The following is a 23,916-nucleotide window of genomic DNA, read 5'->3' as shown; positions in this document are numbered from 1 at the left end:
TGCTGCCAAGCTGAGGACTCTCTAGCTCTGCTGCCAAAAGCGAAAGAGAAAGACGACCCAGACAAGCGCTGCTTTATAGCCTCCTGACCGGCCATAACCACGTGGCCCCTGTTGTCGGCCACGTCATCCCAGGCCGGGGGAGCAAAGAGGCGCGCGGAGCTCAACGGCGCGAACAGACGCCGTTCGCGCGCGCGAGTACTTATCTTTGTATTTCATATTGTTCCATCTCCTTCCAAAAGTACATTGACTCTTTTCTCAGTGTAGACCACTTCCCTTTCTGAAACATATATTCCAAAAATAAAATTCCGTATTCCTTTAAAATCATTGCATTCCAATATTCCTCTTCTGATCTTGGTTTCACAGCTTAATTTATCATTAATTGCTATATTCCAGATTTCTTTATAAAATTCCTCCATACTAAATTGGCTATTATCTTTTCCAGTTCTTTGCAAATATTAACCTTACCACAGTCACCATTATAATAATTAGTCCCATTTCTTCTCTCTTCCATTTATTATTATTAACTACATTCAACAAAGCAATCATTGGGGACATTTGTACAGCCACACCCATTATTTTCCTAATCTCCTTGAAAATCATTGACCATTCTTTCATCCTTATTTCACAAAACCACCATATAACATAAATATCCCCTTTTCCTTTTTGCATCTTTAACACAAATATGGTACATTTTGGTTAAAAATATTCAACTTCACTGGTGTTAAATACCATCTCCACACTTCATTGTTGTTCAGTCATTTAGTCATGTCCAACCCTTCGTGACCCCATGGACCAGAGCACGCCAGGCCCTCCTGTCTTCCACTGCCTCCCGGAGTTGGGTCAAATTCATGTTGGTAGCTTTAGTGACAGTGTCCAACCATCTCATCCTCTGTCGTCCCCTTCTCCTCTTGCATGCGCACTTTCCTAACATCAGCGTCTTTTCCAGGGAGTCTTCTCTTCTCATGACATGGCCAAAGTATTGGAGCCTCAGTTTCAGGATCTGTCCTTCCAGTGAACACTCAGGGTTGATTTCCTTCAGAATGGATAGGTTTGTTCTCCTTGCAGTCCAGGGGACTCTCAAGAGCCTCCTCCAGCACCACAATTCAAAGGCATCAATTCTTCGGTGGTCAGCTTTCTTTATGGTCCAACTCTCACTTCCATATATCACTACTGGAAAAAAAACATAACTTTGACTATGTGGACTTTTGTTGGCAAGGTGATGTTTCTGCTTTTTAAGATGTTGTCTTAAGTTTGTCATTGCTTTCCTCCCAAGAAGCAGGCATCTTTTAATTTCGTGGCTGCTGTCACCATCTGCAGTGATCACGGAGCCGAAGAAAGTAAAATCTGTCACTGCCTCCATATCTTCTTTTTCTATTTGCCAGGAAGTGATGGGGTCAGTGACCATGATCTCATTTATTTATTTATTTATTTATTTATTTATTTATTTATTTATTTATTTATTTATTTATTTATTTATTTATTTATTTGTTTATTTGTTTGTTTGTTTGTTTGTTTGTTTGTTTGTTTGTTTGTTTGTTTGTTTGTTTGTTTGTTTGTTTGTTTGTTTGTTTGTTTGTTTGTTGAGCATCAGACCATTTTTTGCACTCTCCTCTTTCACCCTCATTAAGATGTTCTTTACTTCCTCCTCACTTTCTGCCATCAGAGTGGTATCATCTGCATATCTGAGGTTGTTGATATTTTTTCCGGCAATCTTAATTCCGGCTTGGGATTCCTCCAGTCCAGACTTTCACATGATGTATCCTGCATATAAATTAAATAAGTAGAGAGACAATATACAGCCTTGTCATACTCCTTTCCCAATTTTGAACCAATCAGTTGTTCCATATCCAGTTCTAACTGTTGCTTCCTGTCCCATGTATAAGTATCTCAGGAGATAGATAAGGTGGTCAGGCACTCCCATTTCTTTAAAGTCTTTGTATAGTTTGCTGTGGTCCACACAGTCAAAGGCTTTTGCATAGTCAATGAAGCAGATGTGGATGTTTTTCTGGAACTCTCTGGCTTTCTCTATAATCCAGCACATGTTAGCAATTTGGTCTCTAGTTCCTCTGCCCCTTCGAAATCCAGTTTGTACTTCCGGGAGTTCTCGATCCACATACTGCTGAAGCCTACCTTGGAGGATTTTCCTTAACCCCAACAGACATAATTTTTTTTATTCTCTTATTCCACATTTTATTCCAATCTCCCCCTTAATTTCCTTATCCACATTTCCTTAACACAAATCCTTTAGAGCTGTTGTTTTATATTTTACCTGTAGTAGCATCATATATATTACACTTGTTGTCCCCTTTCTATTTTCGTTATTTCTATTTGCTCTCTTTTATCAATAATCCTCTCAATTTTTTTCATTGTTCTACCCTCTCCTTCCATTTATTTTCCATTCCTTTGTCCATTTATGTAGTTGAAATCCCCTCTTCTCCCAATGTTAAAAGTGCTTTTAAAAAAAAGTAAAATAAAAGGACATAATAGGTCCGTTTTAAAAGCTCCCTTATAGGCAACCAGTTTCTGAAGAAAAAAAGACTGCCTGAAGAGAAAGGCCTAATGGGATATGTGTACTACATGACTACTTTTAATTGGGTCATATCGTCCTATTTGCCAGCAGTAGCCAGTGTGGTCTGGTGGTTAGAGTGTCAAACTAAAACGCAGGAGATCTGACTTCAAATCCTCACTCAACCATGAAACTCCTAGCCTTCCCATGGAGCTGCGATGCTCAGGACTCTATTTGGCACAATGTTCAAAACAATTTGGATTGTCATTATGGGTTTTCTAAAGCAGGGTGGAACGTAAACTCTGAAGCTTCCTGCACAATGGGCTTTCGTTAAGTTACGGTTCCACCACATTCAGGGAAATTTACAAGGGACCCACACACCATTGTGTAATCCTTTTGCATTTTTCCAACACTTCTTCCAGTTTCTTTCTTATGGCGCGCGTGGGGGGGGGGAGGGAAGGATTTCCTAAGGAGGAGAAGACAGAATGTGTGCAGAATGTCTTCAGACTGGTGGCACCAGGAACTCTCCACGTAGAAGCACCAAGAGCCTGAGTACCTTTCTCTCTCAGTCCATGCCTCTGCCAGCACAACTCTCAGGCAAAGGGACTGCTGCCGCAAGATACACTGTGTCTCAGTAGAGCCATCCAGAAAATGCCAGTTTCACGTGGCCATCTTTTTTATAACGGAGAGGCGATAATTGCTTGCATTTGCACAGGAGCAAAGCAAATGGTTTCTTTTCTCAAAACCATTAGCAAGCAAGTTCTTAAATCCTACTGCTGCTTATGGGACAGAGCAGATAAATTATGAATCATCAATATTTTTAGTGCTATCACTATAAAACAAATGAGAGTCCGTGCACACATATCAAAAACCTTCATTTCATGCATTTGGGCTGCTTTTCAGTCCTTTAGCAGCTAATCTCTACTCATATTGCAAATAAGAATCTGAATATTATTTGCCATCTGCTTCCAAGGGATGTTCTTGCCAAATTCCCTAATTTGCTATAATTGGCAGGTTGTCAGTGCACATAATTTTATATATTTATATGGCATTCTGAAAAACATTAATTGAACCATTTCTTTAGGGGCCCTAAAAGATGCAGCGGTTTCTAAGGGAATGGGGTTTTAAAGACCAAATTTCTCTCTCTGCATCAGTCTGTCTATGCCTGTCTGTCTGTTCCTGTTCAGGTACTCGGAATGTAGTTAAACTACATCTCTTGCAGGAAACTGCCAAGAGAAACACCATTTGTAACATACTATTCCCAATGAAAACCATTCAAAGATATCCTCAGAAATCCATACCTTCTCTTGGATGATGGCATTCCATTCTCACGGATAGGACACTTGTACTTGCATTCCAACCACTATCCAACATGAAAAGGTAATAAGAAACCTCATAGCAAGGAGACTGTGGACATAACTACTCTGGCCGTTGATCATGCAGCTTGCTTCGCATTAGGCACAGATTAAATTAAATTAAAAATTGGTGACTACACAACATAAATCTCAATATGGGGAGGCCTATTGGAAAATATCTCTTTTCAGTAGGGAATGGTCTTTTTTTGTTCAACTGGCAGGGGTGGTTTTAATCTAATCTGCTTGGGCTGAGATTGCTTTCCTCTGTTTTCTGCCTTGTGCGATCTGTTGATTCAATGGCACTCGAGAGGGCGTCAGTTCTGCTCAGCGTTTGCAGTTGCCTACAGTGTTCAAGGGTTTCTCTCTGTCTCTGTCTCTGTCTCTTAATGCTCTAAAATTAGTGCTCACTTAGATAAATATCAACTGTGCAATGGGGAGGGGAAGGCAATGTGAAAGGGTGTGCCCAGTAGAAATTACCAATGGACATCTCACCAGATCAATGGCACCTTCTGCGGTTGGAGTTGCATGCAAACATTTGACAGCTTTCTCAGCCTCTGCCCCTGCTGACCCCTGCAACACCATAAGTGTTTGCTGTTGTTTGGATGGCTACAGCGATTTCAGCTGCAGAAACCAGCAGGCCCCTGATTTGAAAAACAGGGGATCAAAGTGGAGCAAAATGTATTTTCCCTGACAGAGATCACACACCCTACAGCGGATCCAGATCCTGACTCTGCCCTTGCATCAACATCAGACATACTATTGCACTGTTGCATAGTAATGTGATCCACAACACCAGCAGACAGTGTGATGTGATACCTGCCATCTTTTGCCAACCAAATTTTACAAGAGTGAAACAGGGAAAAGATCATTTCAGGCAGTTTTCTTTACTTGTAATTTTTAAAACCTATTCCTGCCACTTCCTCTGATTTTAATCCCTGACTATCTTTAGGATTGAATTTGAAACATTTCTGTCAAAATGTCTCTAAAATGCTCTTTAAACATAATGTTTTAAGTTTTTACTTGATTTATTTTATTTAGATATACAGTATCATAATAATTTTGAAACATAACATTGTTATTAGAAATGTAATTTTGGAACAAAAAGAATTCGCTACTTCCAAGCTCTGAGTGAGTGGTCAGGGACAGCCTGTATTCGAGCGTGTTTCATTTACTCTAAGGTAAATTATACAATTTTCTGTATTTTCTGGGGCAATCAATGAAGAGTGGATGCCAGACTGACTAAATAAATGTGGATACTGGCATTCACATGTTAATTTGAATCAATCTAAGCAATTGCTGGTTAACTGAGTTGAACAAATGAAAGTGCAATTCAGGACCTGTTTTCAACTGCTAAAATAAAGTTCAGAAAGAAAGTTTTATACAGATTCTTTTGAGTCACATTTATTATCAAACAAAATTGCAGGGTATTTTACCCTGCTCTGAAGAGACTCAGTCCTTGAAGATCTCCATGCACAATGGATAGTATTAAAATTTAAAAAAACCCTGAGAATTCTCAAATATTTGATAGCCAGTGTTCTTGAATTACAAGCAGGCAAGATTTAGAACTATCTTTTTTGGAAAATATTCCATATGATCAGAGAGAGAGAGAGAGAGAGAGAGAGAGAGAGAGAGATCATCATCAGCAACAACAACATCAGACTCCAAAATCTCTAAAATGTTTGATCTGGATTACACACTATGTCAGCATGGCTGTGAACCCCAGATCTTCTGCCTTTTATTGTCTGTGTAAAAATTGCGCACACTCTCAGCTCTTGTTAAAATGCAAGCCTTGGCGTAGGAGTTGGCATAAAAGGAAACTAGGAGAGAGGAGATGAACAGCAAGCTACTATTTTGTTAGAGTCTCTGACAATGGGCTGGATCTTCACCAGCCTGAAAAGTGAGAGTCCAGCTGCTCCCATGTGGCAGCACAGTGGGTTTTCTTTCCTGTCTAAGTCACTCGCTGGACTGTTATTTACATAACAAATGCAACTTTTAAGAATTGCTAGGCTTCAAGATTAAGGGACTTGGTTGGGGTGAAGCAAGGTCAGGCTGAACCAAGCCACATGCAGATAGAGGCAGGCAGGTGTCAGCTCAGGCGTGTTTCTCTCATCCAAACTAACATTTCAGTTCAGTCTCTTCTAGAGAGTGCCCCCACCGAGAAGGTCTCCTTTATGGTTATTTACTGGCCTCAGGTGTCAACACCACCAAGGAAAGATACAATACAGCTAAATAAAATCACAGTACCGACAATAATTGAACATACGATAGGGTCCCTTCCAGCTCTGCAGTTCAAAGATTCTTATTCTTATCATCACCATCATCATCACCATTATCTATTGTCAAGTCAATTCTGACTTACACTACCCTTTTCAGGGTTTTCCAGATAGAGAATACACAGGGGTTTACCATACCTTTTTTTTCTGGAGGCATCCTGGGACTGAACAGCTTGCCCAAGGCTACATAGGCAGACTACTCACAGGAGACACAGTGGGCAACTGAACTTCCAACTTCTGGCTCTGCAGTCAGATACCTAAACCACCGAACTATCCAGCCACTAGAGAAATGAAAAGAAATCAGTAAAACTCTAAGCTGAGAAGTTTTTAGAAAACAAAGACCAGTGTTCCATTCATGCTGATCCACATGTGAAATGGTCTATTCCATGTATGGTTCCTATTTTTTACGCCCAGCTCTCATGAAGGGGAATTCACTAACACATATGTGGAAAGTCCCATTTCTGTGAATGGGGTGCTTTCTTGCTCAAGCAGCTATGAGCTGGAGGCCAGACATAGGAAGAGGGGAGCTATGTTCACAGATAACTTACACTCCACATTTGGCAACAGGTTCCTGCTTAATGTTTTCCACAAATGGAACTCACCAATGTTCTTGTGTAAAATTATTTTTTCCTACAGCTGGCTACTTTTAATTTATACCTGAAGTCTAAAAGAGGCATGCAGCCAATTCCATAGAGCATGAATAACTGGGAGGGAAATGCTCATTTCGTTATCTATCTGGACTGGCTTTACTGAATCAGAATATGAATGTTTATGTGTCTATGCATTGCATGTCCTCACAGTGATTGTGGCTCCACTTGGTTCCATGGATATGAATGAAAATGGAACAAAAAAGTAAGTTTTCCAGGGTTTACGTAAACTGTAGTTTAGATCACAGCTTAAAAACAGTGACTGAAAGCATGGCTTTTCAGGCAAGACCTTTCTGGAGTCTGTAACACCCTGACACTGTGGTTGTTTCAGCATTTAGACTACCTGTTCTGCCATCTGACCTTTAAATTATCTTAATTATTTCTAGTTTTTACTTATATTGCTTGTTCATATTTATTTGATACTTAATTTTGATTTTTGATTGATATTATGTTTATTGTTTGAGATGGGCATAGATCAGAAAAAATGGTGACTCATTTTAATTTGTGATTCATCAAGGTCAATGAATCATGAATTGCAAATTTATGATTTTTTTCTGATGAATTGATTTTTGTTTTACTTGAAAACCTTATAAAATGGCAGCTAAACATTTAGAGATACCACATTTTCAGGGTGGCATCGCCTGACTCTCTTATACAGTACAAGCACTCTACGTTTGGTGAAGTTTGGATTTCAGAATTCCAAGTTATATACCCACAAGGAAGGCCCCCATGGAAAGTTCTCCCCAGGCACCTAGAGACATTAAAAGCATAAAGAAGCTTCTATTGACCCTCCTCTACAGTCCCTCCAAGTTTTGCTGAAGATTGGGTTTCAGATATTCAAATTATATACCCACAAAGCAGGTTCCCCCAGGAATGTGTCCTTTAGCATCTTTATCTTGGGAAACCCCAATCTTCATCAAACTTGGAGGGATTGTAGAAGAAGGTCAGAGGACGCTTCCCTGCAATTGTGATGTCTCTACGTACCTTGGGGGGAGTGTTTTATAGCAAACAAATCAATTAATAAATATTGCTAAGAATTGTTGATTCATGATTTGTCAGGAGTATTGATTTGTATGAACATGAATCGATGAATTAGCAATTTCTGCATGAATTTGATGATTCATTTTTTAATTTGTGCCCATCTCTAATGATTGTTTATTTGTTTTCGAGGTGTGAACTGCCCAGAGTGACCTTGGCAGCCAGATGGGTGGTATGAAAGTAAAACAAACAAACAAACAAACAAACAAACAAACAGAAACTTGAGGTTTTTTGGGGAGGCAGAATTATGGCTCCCAGTCTCTCCCATCCAGAAAGACCATTGGCTACACTGCCTGGGAATTTTGCAGGTTGAATTTTTTTTTTAAAAAAAATCCTATCTCTAATTTAGCATTATGGGAGCAAGCATTATAGCTGCTCTCCTTTCCTATCCCCTCACATAAGGAGAAAATTGGAAGCATTTGCTTCTTAGTTTGGAATGATCAGTTAGTATTTTAACTAATAAGAATGAACAATGGTTAGTTTAAAGTATGGATTGTTGAAATAAGCCAAAATCGTATTGTAGGTTTGGATCCTGGCTTCTTTTAATAACTCGGGGGGGGGGGGAATTACCCACAGTGTCTAGTGCAAATATAACCATACATTTTACCAAAGATTGGTTTCTTCCAGTCTCTGTTTCTGGCAAATGGGAAAGGGAAGCCCTCAAATCCAAGTTTAGGCTTAGTCAAATAGCACTAGCCTATGGTTTAATGTTATGTCTTAACCAGATCAGTATTTTTTTTATTCTATAAAGAACCCACAGATGGCCTTGTAACATTATTGTGTCTGTTGCTTTCACATGTTAACATGGAAGACAGCAGACATACGAAAAGATAAAAAGAAAAAAGGTATCTGCATTAATACTGTAAATTGTTAAAACTGTCATTAATTTTTTGCAAAAGAAAAGCAGCCTTGTTTGTAGGAAGAATACTTTGTTAATATTTAATGGCTTTTCCTTCTAGCATTTGGGGTGGAAAACACGCAAAAAATATTTCATGTCAGAAGGAGTGTGTTTTGGAAAGGAGGAGAGAAGAAAAGCAAAGGGGAGAGGAAAAAGAAATATGCACGGGGTGTAAGTAAAGCAGCTGCTGTGTAGAAAACCATTGCTTAATATGCTGAGTTTTATTGCATATTTATTTCTTCGCATCCATCTGTTTTCACTTGTTGTCTCTTGTTTTATAATTGGATTGTAGAAAATTTGGGGGCAGGGAATAATCTCCCTGTTATTTGTTATTATAATACTTTGAAAGCATGATTCTCAGACCCAAAATAAATGGAGCCATAAACATCTTGGTGTTCTAGTTGGATGACAGACAAATCAAGGTGGGAGAAGATTGAACTAGAAATCTTCTTTCCCTGTAGACTTTTAAGTGGATTTCTTCTACATGAAAAGTTTCCCACTTTCCTCATTTGAAGACATGGCTGGGGTTTGTGTGGGCTTTTCCAGATGATCCTTTTATTGTGCAATAAATGCACAGCTGTTATTCAGCTGTTGTGAGGAATCCAAATGTCTCCCCTCCCCCCCCCCCCAGCTTGTGTGTCTATTGAGGAGAAATCATATTTTCTTGAGATTCAAATAGAGATGTTTTGCAGCTGGGCAAAAGAGATGTTCTTCTGGCATATCAATGCCAGTTTGCAATATGTTGTCACAGGCACAGATGGGTGATGCATGCAGCATCTCCCTGTCCCTGTCCCAGTGTCCATACCATGCTATAACCATTAAACTAATATTTAGCTTCCATGCATTTATTTTATCTTGTCATTGAATTTCCTAAAGACCTTCTGTGATAGCATGCCAACAACAGAATTCTTCTGTATACCTTTCTAATAAAACATCTGTTTATCTATGATCAAGAGCAAGGGTGTATCACTGGAGACTAAGACCATCCACACTCTTGTGCAGGAGTGAAAACAAGGCAGTTAAGAAAGTCGACAGGGAAAAAAAAAGATTTATTGCTTTATGGCCTACAATATTCCATGCTTCCTGAGAGAAAATGAAGCTGTCTTGATACCTGCTGGGAATCTAGGTTGAGGTTCAGTATATGGTAGAAAAAACAAAATTTAAAAAATAATTGGCACGTCCTTAATGCCTAGGAAGGATATGATGTGAACACATAAACATTTTTTGGCCTCAATGATTTATTTTTTAAAAACCTTTTATTGATTTTTCAATCTATCTACATTTGATTCGTGCTTGTTAAACATTGTGTTACATGGATTGCTTATAATTATTCGTTATAAGAAAATGCTATTTTGCACAACTCAATGTTTCCTCTATCCACATTGCTGTGGAGTGGTTGTTGTTGTTATTGTGACATGCCTTCAAGTCACCTCTGACTTACAGCAACCCTATGAATGAGTGATTTCCAAATGTCCTGTCCTCAACAGCCCTGCTTAGCACTTGTCATCTCAAGGTTTTTGCTTTTGGGAGTGAGTCATATTTTGTCTTCCTTTTTTCCTTCTGCACTCAACATTTTCCAGCACTATAATTTTTTCTAATGAATCTTGCCTTCTCATGCTGTGCTCAAAGTTTGAGACTTTCAGTTTTATCATTTTTGCCTCCAAAGAAAGTTTAGACTTGAATTGATCTAGGACCCACTTGTTTGTCTTTCTGTCAGTCCAGGATATCTGCAAAGCTTTCGTCCAGCACCGTATTTCAAATGAATCATTGGCTTCCTTCACTGTCCAGCTTTCACACCCACATAGTAAATAGGAATACAATGGAGTAGGTGATCATGATTTTGGTCTCCAGTGGCACATCCTTACACTTGTTGATCTTTTCTAATTCCTTCAATGCTGCTCTTCCAAATCTCAGCTCTCTTCTGTATCCTTGGCTGCAGTCCCCATCTATACTGATGACTGAACCAAGGCATACAAAATCTTCAATTTCAATTTCTTCATTGTCAGCATTAACATTGTGTAATTCTTCTGTAGTCATGATTTTTGTCTGCTGAGCCAGCCGGTTTTAAAGTTGAAGATCTTGGTATTTACAAGTATGATATGCTGAACACATGTTTCAGGAATGAGAGCTTGGGCTGGCAGAGGGCAGGATATGGCATTAAGGGTTCCAACAAACCAGTTAAAAGAAAGATCAGCCTAACAAAAATCTCACACGTCTTCCAGCCTTTCTGACCTGTGTTACCATTCATAGTAACTGTGATAATCCTGCTAAATTGTCCTCATATCTGTTCGTGCTGTTATTTAATACAGGGACAATCTCAAATATTTATAGACGATCTCTATCACTCACAGCTGAATGGCATTTCATTTATTGCATGCAGGTTTTGTAAACAGTCTGGGAGGTAACTGATGATTTCTCTATAGATTTCTGAGAATGGGACCCATTAGGCTGAAGAGCTCAACTGTGTCATTATAACTGCATGGTAGTTTATAGCTATGTTATTGTGCAGCAGAGCAAATTAACATTTTACAAGACAATTCTAAAAATTGTGGGGGGGGGGCAAACAAACCTTTCAAACTTTTCATTCCATGCTGCAGGCAAGGCAACATGAGTTTACCTGAAAAGTTAGAGGGTGACTATATTTCTCCATTCTATGTGTTGCAACTTACCTTTACTTCACCATTTCATTTATTCCAAAACAGCCCTTCAAACTATTTTGGCACGTAGGGACTACAAGTTGTTCTTGCTTCTGTCCTCTCCCAGCAACCATAGAAGAGATCACATGCTCATCTTCTGAGATCCTCTAGCACTGAGTAATGATACACAAGAGAAGTTTCTTTTGGAATTTGTGTGTACTACATGTATACTTATTCATTTAAAAAAGTCAGGAAATTCATTTCTTCAAAAACCTTCCAGTTTGTGAATGTGCCTCTGTTGTCAGCAGGAAAAAAATGTCATTCACAAAGAGGCACCAAACAAGACAAAATCCCAGAAACTGACTTCTTTTTTCATCAGTTAAGTAGTGAGCACAAGAGGGTATACTGTAGACCTTCTTGACTGCTGCCATTGGTATTGTGAACATTCAGGCTGCCCTTTGCTATATAAACCTTGGCATCCTTTTTTCTTGCTGGCAATAAAGGCATGATATTGTGCAGCAATATCGGGTCATCTCCTGGTGTTTTGAATTGTGGATACAGGAGCACAACATCCCACATTCATAAATTAGAGGTTTGTGATGGTATTGAATGCCTCTTTTGCAACTGAAACACTCTAATTGAGAGCTAGTTTCATTAATAATTGCTTTCCACCTGAGATGACACTGTTTCTTTTTTTATCTTTTTGCCAAGGATATTTTTGTATGAGTTACAGGGCATATTGCGTGACCAATTCATAATGTAAAATTAAAAAGTTCAGCAAATGCCTCCGAGCATCTGCACACCATTCTTGGATGAACAAAAGACTTAAACGTATACAGTGCAGAAAAAGATTCCACCATTACCATATTTGAATAGCCAGTAGCTAACTATTGATTTATAAAGATCTTTCCAGAACACTGTAGTAAAGAAGAATATTCAGAAATAGGGCAGAATTATGTAAAAAAAACATTTCATATGTCTGGACATGAGAAGAATTCACAACCTGAGTTCAGTCCTAAAGGGTGCTGGTAGCTGGTTCAGAGCTGACTTAGCCTTTCATCCTTCCAAGGTCTGTAAATTGAGTACCCAGCTTGCTGTGAGGGTCAATATGTTGCCTGCATCATTGAATTGTAAACCACTAAAGAGTAACTTTAAGTGCTGTGTGCTGGTGTATAAGCAGTGTGCTTTTGAAGGTGTTCCTGAAATGTTAGGTGTCCCCAGGTACATATCTGTTAACTGGTCAGACAGGGAGAGAGGAGGAAAGTGACAAGCAGCCTTGTTCACAGCTTGTTAATGCAGCTCTCCTGTAGCCCTTCTAATTTGCAGGAGGCACAGCTGCAGGAAAACTACCTTAATAAGCTGTAAAACTCATGGCACAGTGGTTAAACCGCTGTACTGCAGCCAAAACTGTGCTCATGACCCGGGGTTCAATCCCAGGTAGCCGGCTCAAGGTTGACTCAGCCTTCCATCCTTCAGAGATCATTAAAATGAGTACCCAGCTTGTGGGGGATGGGGGCATGTGCAGCCTAGATAATTTACTTGTAAAACACCCAGAGAGTGCTTGAAGCGCTATGGGGCAGCATATAAGCAGCACACTTTGCTTTGCTTTGAACATTGAGACTAATTTTGGGGGGAGGTCAGTTCTGTGAGAATGGAGGAGAGGGTGGGAGGAAAGATCTTTATGGCCTTCTTCCTCTATCGGAAAATAAAAACCTGAGAAAAAGAAATGACAAAGAGATGGGGGAATATTTTGGATCTATGATTTGCCTCTGTTGCTTTTTCTTTTCCTCCATCTTTTTCTCTTAAAGCCAAGAATATGAGGCTTTGCTCCATGGGGATATTTGTGCCAGTTGGCATGTGGCACCAGCTGAGAGTCAGTGCAGGGGAGAAAGGGAAGATAATACCGAGGGGGTGAGAGACCACATCCAAAATCCTAGGACATCTGTTCCCTATATAAGACAGCACTCTTGATTAAGAAAAAGTTAAACAAAATGTAGAAAAGATCCTGGAACTGTGCAAGACCACATCCATCCCTTATCAATAGCTGGAGGTATGGGGAGGAGGCTTGGGATTTATTTCTCTAGTTGATAAGGCTGGTCCATGTTTTCTTGCAAGCAATTTTGGCAAGCACTTGTGCAAATGGTTGTTGTGAGTTTTTCGGGCTCTTCATCTACTGCAGAAAAATCTGCAGTAGCTAAACATGCCCTAAAACAAGCTGGACATGAAATTCTATTTCAAAATACTGAAATACTGGACAACACCAGCAATCATTACGTCAGACTGCACAGGGAAGCCATTGAAATCCATAAGCACCAGTAGAACTTCAACAAAAAAGAGGAAAGTTTGAAACTCAACAAAACTTGGCTCCCAGCTCTGAAAAATACAGCGTGCAAAAGGTCAACGAACTCTACACAGTAACAAGGACCACTACACACAAAAGACCAACTAATGACACCCATCAATCACAGTGATAGATTATCTCTCCTCCTTATCCCAACAATACACCCACAACAAGATACACAAATCACCAATCTCCTGAAAAGGACAAAAGCCTATCTCACAGCCATAAATACTCCACTCCCAAGCAGACTACACCAGAGCACAGAGTGCTGTCCTCTGAAGATGCCAGCCACAGAGACTGGCGAAACAGTAGGAAGAATAACCTTCAAAACATGACCAAAGAGCCTGAAAAACCCACAACAACCATTAGATCCTGGCTGCGAAAGCCTTCGTGAATACTTGTGCAAATGTTAGAGGACAAGACTAGTGGTGGGGGTGGGGATGGAAAGAAGAACCAGTGGGATAGGTTAGAAAGCTGCTTGTTTCCAACCTTTCTGACTGAGAAAATGGCCACTTCATCCTGCCAGCCAAGACCATCCTTGGCCATGGAATGGAAAGAATTAAAAGGACCAATGGCAATTTCCTCCTCTTCCTCCCCCCTTTCTCTTGGTGAAGATCCAGCCTCCCAGATGTTTTAACCCTGATCGTTCCAGGTGATGCACCACCGTGCCAACCACCAGCACCCCTGAACACACTTTTCCTGTAGCATTTCTTGCCTTATATTTCAGTGTAGCTGCACCCTGAGTAGAAAGGGGGAAAGCCTGTTTTGAACTGGCAGTTACAATGTCTGAAGATCACATTAGCAGCCTAAGAAACAGTTTGGTCCCAGATTCTTAGGTTACAGTTAACAGCTTTGTTGATATGCTGGCTGCATTCGGTGCTGTCATACTCCCTCTTATCTTGTTGTCTTGTCTGATGCTTGTTTACTTCAGAGCACCTCACCCACAAAGAGAGCAGGCAAAGCAGCGGTACAGAATTGGGATCTTTCCTCCTTCCTCCCCCCCACAACTCAAAGCCAAACACCACCCTGCTAGTAGTGCGTTTCAGGCAATACTCTGTTCATTTCTCCTAGAAAAATAGTGAATTACTGCCATTGGCTTTACAGGTGGAAAAAATTACTTTGTTACTTCAAAGTGTAACATTTCAAAAGGAACTAATTAGAAAATGAATGACTTCAAAGTTCTAGGCTCCTCATGGAGAAAGCTCAAAACTCTTACTGAAATGTGTCATTTTAAGTGTATTTGGTAAAAGTGTGTATTAGTTGTATTACCCCTGTTTGAAAAGGACTGTCATCATGTTTCCTGGTTAATTCAGGTCGTTGTCTTTCATCTGCAACTGTAAGGGACAACTTCAGTGGGTGCTGGGGACAATTTCTCCTATGAAGCTCCTCCAGCTGAAACTGATTTTGATAATAATAATATTAGAACTGCGGTGCTGGAAGGGACCCTACGGATTATCAAACCCAATCTCTGCCAAAAAGGCACAATGAGGAATTGAACTCACAACCTCTGGCCCCACAACCATATACCTAAACCACTGAGCTATCCAGTGGTATGTACAGGAACAATCTATGCTGCTGATTTTGTTTCTGTGTAGATTGCACTTTTATTTTCCCCTTGCAGTTCCTTGGTTTGGTGTAATTTATTGTACACCATTCTGTCTTATTGTCTTGTCTTATGCTTGTTTACTTTAGAGAACCTCACAAAGGGAAGAGGCAAAGCACCTTTCTCAATGTATTTGCTGAAACAACTGCAGAAATTTTGAGAATAAACAAATGCCTTGTTTTCAAGCTGGCCCACCACTGAGCGATGAAGTAAAGGTATGGAGATTTGTAACAGAATGGTTCAGCTCCATGCACTGAGTGTTTCTAATCATTATGGACTGGGTAAACATGCATCCTTTTCCTCTAGGAGGCCATTTTCCACAGCATCCTTATTGCAACCGTAAGGCAGCCTGAAAGCTCCTTCTGCCTTGGAGAGCTAAGGCAGAGGGCAAGAATGTCAAAAATCCCAGCAGTGACAAAGGACGATGTCTCCAACTTCATTTGCTTTGGGAAAGAAAGTATGGTGAAAGCAGAGAGGCTGGATAGAAGCCAGTAGTAAGATGGAGGGGTCTGAAGGCTCAGTGGGATGTTTTTGAACAAGTTAGAAGGACAGATGACTGAATACCACCATTTGACTTTTTGGGGTTGGGGGTTGGGGGTGCATAGCAACTGGAAATAAAATGGCCAGCTGGAACAACAATTGAGATCAGTGTGACTGAAAGAGAACGATAGTAAACAGTGTGAAGAAGACATGACAGCAGAGAGCTGTTGCAAGCATGCAGAACAGAAAGCAGTAGGTAGAAGGAAAACCTCCTTTATTATAGTAATCTTTTCATTTCTTTTCCTTCAGTATTTCTACAGATAATTTTCTTGATCTTTTCTTCCCATTTTCCAATTCTTTTTCTTGAAATGTACAAGCCGGTTCGTCTGGTTCTGATATGAATATGAGGGCTTCCAAAGCATATCCTGAATTTCGTCATTTCTTTAGGACTCAGCAGTGGCCATTGCTAATGCCTTTGGTTGCTGCTGGTTCCTCTTTACTGTGAATTTTTGTTTTGGTGCCACTGGTTTTATGTTTATGCTCTACTGTTGTTATTTGTGTTATATTTTAGTGTTAACTGTTTGTGGACCTTGGTTTTAACTGCTTGTAGACTGCCCAGAATAGTGACATGGTATATCAATTAAAGTAATAAATAAAATAAATAAAATAAAATATTATCCACTGCTATCCACTGCTATCCACCAGTCTTTGTCCATCATTTTATTCTCTTCAACCTTCCTTGGTTCTTTAACTCCCATATTATTTCTCGTTTTGCTCAGATTACCCCACATGGAAAACAGGCTTTGATTTCTCATGGAAGCATCAACAAAGGGGCTGCTGTCTTTCTAATAGTTATGTCAGAAATGTCCATGTCCACACCTGTACTGTTTCGTGTGCTGCAGATCTCCTGATTAACATATGGAAGTACCATAAAGTTAAGTCCCTTTTCCCCTTCAGAGGATTATGCAAGTCTGTGAATGTTTTTTTCAGACAACATGGACATCACAGGATCAAAACCCTTCCATTTCAGTGAAGAGTGCATGCAGTTACAAAGCCACCCATGCATTAAAACACATGGAAACTGTGTCACCAAAAACCTTCAAGACTGTAAACACAGTGCCACATATTGTGATCAGTTACAACTTAGCCATGCACTAGAACTTTCCCCTGGCCTTTCTGCTCTCTGGAAACCATTCTCGATTCTAGAGTGATTTAAGCAATCTATGTGTGTTTTTTTCTTGAGTATTGACTCCCAGTGGAAGAAAAGGAATACAATGTTTTTAGATGTTACTAGATTTAAATCCAGTAACCAATGACTAGTCAAGAGACTTCACAGAAGGAAGGAAAGTATTTTTTTTTTCTGTCAGGGCTTACATTCTGTCAAGGATAAAATTTATTTGCCAACAGTGGACAGTATTGTGACAAAAGTGGGCAAGGCCAAATCTCTTCTCTCACCTTCTGATATACCTTCATCTTGTTTTCTTTCTCTTAGACTTCCTGTTTTCCAGAAGATTGCAAAGTGCATGTTTCCTTGGATTAGTCATTTCCCCCCTCTGGGCTTGGTTTACCAGGGAAGGTAAATATTTCCATCTCTGGCACATCTGCCCAGGGAATGTGCTGAGCAAGAGTCCACAGAAAGGAGGAAAACACATTCAATCTTAAACCACCCAGTTAGCCTTTTTAAGGATTCACTTGCTTCAGGCTGTGGATGATATGATGGTGGAGCACATTGGATGGAGGAACTCATAAATCGCCGGTTCATCATCAGCCTTTTTCAAAGTGAGCTGTTTGCTTTGTTTTGCATGATCTACTCTTCTACCACTTGCCTTGTGGCCGGCAAATACTTCCGAACAGAAATTTGCTGTTCTTTTAAAAGGTTGCACCTGCCTGTTCCCTGGTGCTGAGGAAACACTTTCAAGGAGATAAACTAGATCAGTACGCCCCCCCCCAAGACCCGCCTACACACAATATGTTTTGTATGGCAGAGAGGAGCTGGCATAGCTCCAGTGGGTTGGAATGCCTGGCTGCAAAGCGGAGGCTGGGTGTTTGAATCCCCGTTGTGCCCTCCAGGAGAGGGGCCAGCGGAGATCATCTGGAATAAGTGCACTTGTGCAGCTGTGGGCAACCTGCATAGAATCCCCGAGTGCCACCAGAAGGACAAGTAATTGACTTGCCAGCACATATTTTTAAAAATAGCACAGACATTGAGAGAGAAAGATGGAATTAAGATATAAAAGAAGAATTAGCCGGAGGAAAGGAAAGTTTGAGAGACTCTCCAAGAAAGAATAATTTGGCTGCTAAAGATATGCTGAAGAGTACTGAGCCAGAACAGTTTCTCTCTAACGAGAAGGTGCTGCATGAGTTCCGTGAATGTCTTTCCTCCTCCTGAATCCAGAATAAGACTAGTGGGAATGAAGGCATTCTCCCTTGCTAAATGCTTATGTTTTCATTATTAGTGGTAGCAATGTGGAAAAGGAGAAAGGAATCAAGGAAGGAAAAGTCGTATTCCAAATCCCATCAAGTAAACGTTCAAATTCCCTTCCTAGAAAATGTGCTTAGTTGCATCCTTGGAGTCTTGTATATATATAAAAAATCCTATGTTGTCCCCCCCTGTTCATTAGCCTGATTTTGAAAGAGAAATTGAAGGGTTTGGGGAAAGCTTTAGTGTAGCTGTGTCCGATAAATCTTTCTAATTTTCCCCATGACTTTCCTTTTGGGGCTAATACACATAGAACTGTTATTTCGCAGCTCGTCTTGAGGCGCTGCTATGACTCTGCTCCTCCTCTCCTCCAGCAGGCAGAGTCAAGGTCATGGGGCCCTTTGTTGATTCAGTCAAGAGCAGACAGACTTTGTTGCAAAGCGCTGCCTTCATTTTGTTTTTTACCTCGTGAGCATGGAACTGCTGGCTGGCTCAGCATCGACAACATATTTTCCTTGGGGTTTGTTTAATTTCACCAAAAGCAAAGGAAAACAATGCCCCTCTATTAATGAGCCGAGAGTGCTTCTAAAGCAAGAATGTGTAACTGTTCCAGGATGAGAGCATGCCAAACACCAACTTCTTTGCTGTACTTCTGTGCTCTCATATTTGTTCCAAATGAATAGATTCCAAGAGGACAGTTTGACTACAGGGACAGCTCTGTGTTACTCTTTTGTTACACTCACTTCAGTTACTAAAGGTCTATACAGTACTATTGTGAAGAGACACTTTCTAAAACTGGCCCGGCACCAGCTCCATATGGGTCCCAACAGGATAGACACTGTACAGTGAACATTTACCAAACAAACACATGGCAAGATGGTAATCCTCCAAGAAGTCTGGTTTATATGTTGGACAAACAGGACATTTATCCAGCAGGGAGAATCCAGCAGCCAATTATTGTCTGTGCTTCTCTTGTAGCGTTGCCACCAAAGTTTGCCTGAAGTGATAACATTTGGATGCTTCTGTTTGGATCAAACATCTGAGGGACTGTATGAGAACAAGAAGAGTTTGTAAACCACTGGCACCAAAGAATGTGCACTGTCTTCCCTGACCTAGGCCCATGCTTGAAAAAGGCAGATATATTCATCATGTGCTGTGCCCTTTCGGTGATACTCTTGCCTGACTCTTGTCTCAGTCCGTGACAGTGTTTGTGTGTGTTTTCATCTCCCCATGGAGCAGGGGGTGGGTGGAGAATCCTATGAACGTAAATGTATACAACATGGGATGTGAGTGGGACTACACAGCTCCATCAATTTCAGGAACATGGAAGACAGGGTTATTTCACTTCTGCCTACAAATACGTGTCTAGTAATTGCAGAAAGGCCTGCAGGTACTGGGATTTGCACTACCAAATGGGGGGGGGGAGGCAAAAGGAGGAGAAAAGACAGACTCTAAAGCCTTCATTCTGACACAGCCAATCCAAGCCATACAAGAGGAACACACACATTCATTCATAGTCATACACACATCCCTAGTAGTAAACTGCTTAGTGCATTGAGTGAGGGTGACAGTGCTTTGACAAATGCTGCAGGACTAGGATGGCCTGATTTCCATTGACTACATAATACAAAACTAAGTGTGAATGAGCCTGGAGTTTTCCCCTCTGTATCTATATTTCCCCCCTCTATTGCTTGGCTTCTACTTTTTTTGTAATCAATGTCTATGCTTCAGTTCAGGCAGTGTGATCACTTGAGTTGATGTAGAGGTGTTTGCAGCCATTCTATTTCAAGCCATTCCAGCTGACTCTGGCAGCAGTGAGAGAGACAGGGCAGCAGGGAAACTGGCTGCCATGTGAATCCTCTCTTCCCCACATTTGATAACTGGGTTGACTTTCATCTTCCCTCCCTGCCACTTTTTCTTTCTTTCTTTCTTTCTTTCTTTCTTTCTTTCTTTCTTTCTTTCTTTCTTTCTTTCTTTCTTTCTTTCTTTCTTTCTTTCTTTCTTGCTCGCTCGCTCGCTCGCTCGCTCGCTCGCTCGCTCTTCCAGCATAGGAGGGCTCACCACCTCCCAATGTAATTGGTTCCATTATTTTACTGCTCTAACAGTTAAGTTTTTCCTGATAATCAGGCTGATAATTATGGCTTCCTGTAGCCTGATGAAGATGAAGGACACTGTGAATTTGTGGCTTTGTAAATATAAAAATAGATCACAAGAAGAACAGCTTTCAGACAACACCCCCACCCCTAGGCCTTTTTAAAAAGTCAGCACGAATCAACACCAGCAGCAGGAGGCAGAATATTGGGTTAAATAAATCAGCTGAGTTCTGTCTTTTCTTTGTCCACAACTCCCTCTGAAAGCAAGTACTAAGCCGATCTGGCAAGAGGCAATTTTGGTTTGTAAGACCGACTTTTATGCAAGTGAATGGAATGTCATGTGTCTAAAGTGATCTGGACAACAACTTACATGCATTTAAAGTATTACAGTCATACAATGTATTGCATTTATGGTTGTGAGCTGCCTATTGATCACAGTTCCTAACAGGTCATCACAGATGCTGAACAGGTGTCTCCCAGCTAACCATCAGAATCATCACTTTTATCTGTTTTCTAATTTGTTGTTCTATTTTTATTGTATTCTTCCCTGTTGTAAGCCACCTAGAGTAGTCCTTTGCGACTAGATAGGCGGGATATAAATAAAATAAATAAATAAATAAATAAATCTGTGGAATCAAATTGGGAGATGCTGTGCTCCTATTTTATGTCCTGCAATAACAGGAGCTCTGTGATGTGTTCAGCTCTCTGTTGGTGAATATTTATGATATTACAAAATAGCACAAACATTTATGTTCTTTCTCACTGAAAAGCAATGTTTAGCCCCTCCTTTGCTTTTGGAAAATTTACAGTCACAGGATGATTTCAAGGCAGTAGGGAAAAAATAGATGGTGGCATGATCAGATATGGGAAAGTTAGAAGAAAAGGATTAACATTTTAATTAACTATCAGTGAACTCAAAAATCTAACTCACTATAGTTTAAGTTGGAACTTGCAAATCTTTAAGAGTGAAGTTGGTACTATAATAATTTAATTTATAATTTAATTTGATTTATAATTTAAGTTAGGTGGCTACAATAAAATCTTACCACGGGGAAAAACAAATTGAAATATTGCATCAATTATTTTACTCCTCTCCCCCATAAATTCATATTTTGATTTTTAAAGGGAAGGTAATACCTATATTAATTTTTTAAAATCTCCACTTCCCATCCACCCTATCTAAACTATACTCTTCCTTTAATTTTCTTTCTCCCTCATAACCTCATCTCTTGCCCTTCATTAACCTGCTGCTTCCCAAGCTGATCCCAGGAATAGTCTCAGGGAGTCAACGTTCAGTTTCCTGAAGCAGATACTCTATGTGGTGTCTAATGTAGAGCACAAGAAGACCACCATCTTGATGTAAAAAAGAGTACACATACCCATCCCAAGCCATCCTTGTTATCTGTTGTTTAAAATCTTTCAACCTTGCAAAATAAGATTAATTAAATAATGAAGGCCACCACTTTGTTGTAGTAATTTACTTCAGATTCTGCACCAAGGCATAGCCTTCAGTGTTCAGTAAGGCTTACTCCTAGGAAAAGTGCTTCTAAGACTTCAATGGCTTAACAGTGCAAACCAATGCAGATTTACTCAGAAAGAAAGCCTAATGGCCAAAAATCTATTGTAAAATACTATGCATGTAAAGGCAATCATGGAAGTGGTTTGTGCATTTGGCACGTGACTGAATGTGCTATGGATTGTACAACCCAGATATGTCCAACCATCTGCACAATTACTAGCTTATCAATTGGATTCTGGCCACTGTGTTCCTACCTCTACGTATACATTTATTTATTATTAGTCATTGTTGTTCATATCAGAAGGAATCCAGCGGTGCTTCTGGTATGGAAGGATCAGCTGACAGGAAGCTACCATTACCAGGTAACACTTGAATGTGTTCCATAGTCATTATATATGTAGTCTTTATATTTAAGACTGTATTTATTTTTTTTGTTAAGATACATGTTTGTTGGTTGGTTTGTTGGTTTATTTATTTTCAGTAACATACATATTTCTGGAGATACTTTGTGTGGCCGGAGATAGGTTGAGGTCAGAAGACACTTCAGCTCCAATCCTATGTCCACATACCTGGGAATAAACCCCATTTGATACATTTTTTTTCCTCCCCGACGTGGACCCCCTGCAAGTCGAAATTGATCCCTTGGGGGTACGTATAGACCACTTTGGGAACCTATGGTCTCCAATGACCAATGCAGAGGACCAGGGCCACATGAGGAATGAAGGAAGAATTACTAGCATGGAGCCAGTTTTTAGCAGAATTTAATGGAATCTCCTTTTGGAGAGGCGAAATCAGGCTGAAAGCAGATTTCCAGGTTCATTCAGATGCAGCAGGATCCTTAGGATCCTTAGGTATTTATTTTAGAGGAAGGTGGTGCACAGGCACCTGACTTGATGAGTGGCATCAGAACGGTATCACCAGAGATCTGACATTCTTAGAATTTTCCCCAATTGTGGGTGATCTTTGGCTATGAGCCGAAGAGCGGTCAGATTCGGTGGTCTGATTCTGGTGCAACAATCAAGCTGTTTATGTCACATTCAGAACGGATCTTGACAATGGTCAGGGTGTTTACATTACGGGCATTACAGGCATTGCAGTTTAATGTACTAGTGCATGTCTAGCATGTGCCAAGTCTAGAAAATAGGATAGCTGATGCATTGTCACGCCAACAGATCGAGCTGTTCAGGGAGCTAGACCTCGGAGCCAAGGAGTTTCCCGAAGTTCTTCCCCCAGAGGTCTGGCAAGTTGCTGTGAAGATGCATCAAGAGCAATAGGTTTGGCCCTGGCACTGAGGACAAGGAAGGTTAATTTGACTGTGAGTATAGAGTTTCAGGAAAGTAGGGGAATGGTCAATCTGGAGCCGGAATGGCCAGCACCGGTTGAACATTTACAACAATTTATTGTACCCTTAAAATAGAAAGGGACTGGCACCTGGAACCATTCAAGGTAGGCTGTCTGCACTGCCCTTTTATGCAAAAATCAATGGTTATAGGGATTACTCAGAGGACTACCATATAAGAAAAATGATAGAAGGGTGGTCCAAAGAGAGGAATATAGTTCAAAACACCTGGGCCCCTTTAACTTCCAATATTAGAACACATCTGTAAACAGTGGGTGCTCTTATGTAGGGATGAATATGAAAAGGTCTTTTTCAAAGCGGCGTCATTGTTGACGTTCTTTGGGGCTCTTAGAATTACTGAGGTGGTTGCATCAGGAAAAGACGATAAGTCTAGGCTAGCTCTGCAATGGCAGGATGTTAAGGTTGAAGAAGGAAAGGTACAATTTCTCATTCGGCGATCCAAGGCCGATCAACTAGTCAAGGGTAGTTATTACAGGGTTGATCATGTCAGGCTCCAACACCCCTTAATGAGAAGCTTTCCAGGAAGATCATTGAACTGGTATACAAAATACCTTTTAGAAAATACAAATAATTCCGTTATAGAACTTGTGGCTAAATTCCTTCTCTCTGCCGAGAAAACTCGAAAAAGAATCCTGATGTTCAACTAATTTTAAACTTTTTAAATGTACTCTGTGAATTTGTACTTATATTGCAATTTATTGGGCCTTTGAATGTAAAATAAACTTGTATTGTATTGTATTCTATAAAT

General features: G+C 40.2%; 1 long non-coding RNA gene across 1 annotated transcript; it reads left to right on the top strand.

Moving 5' to 3' along the window:
• The first annotated feature begins 205 nt into the window (after nt 1-205).
• LOC144585951 (uncharacterized) lies at nt 206-20,439 on the top strand. The gene is made up of 2 exons (XR_013540591.1): nt 206-8,888; nt 15,387-20,439. It is a non-coding gene; the product is annotated as an uncharacterized LOC144585951 (long non-coding RNA).
• The last annotated feature ends 3,477 nt before the right edge of the window (nt 20,440-23,916 follow it).

The sequence above is a fragment of the Pogona vitticeps genome, chromosome 1 (genome assembly GCF_051106095.1).
Source record: "Pogona vitticeps strain Pit_001003342236 chromosome 1, PviZW2.1, whole genome shotgun sequence".
NCBI classification, from domain to species: domain Eukaryota; kingdom Metazoa; phylum Chordata; class Lepidosauria; order Squamata; family Agamidae; genus Pogona; species Pogona vitticeps.
This window is presented reverse-complemented; position numbering and strand designations above follow the sequence as displayed.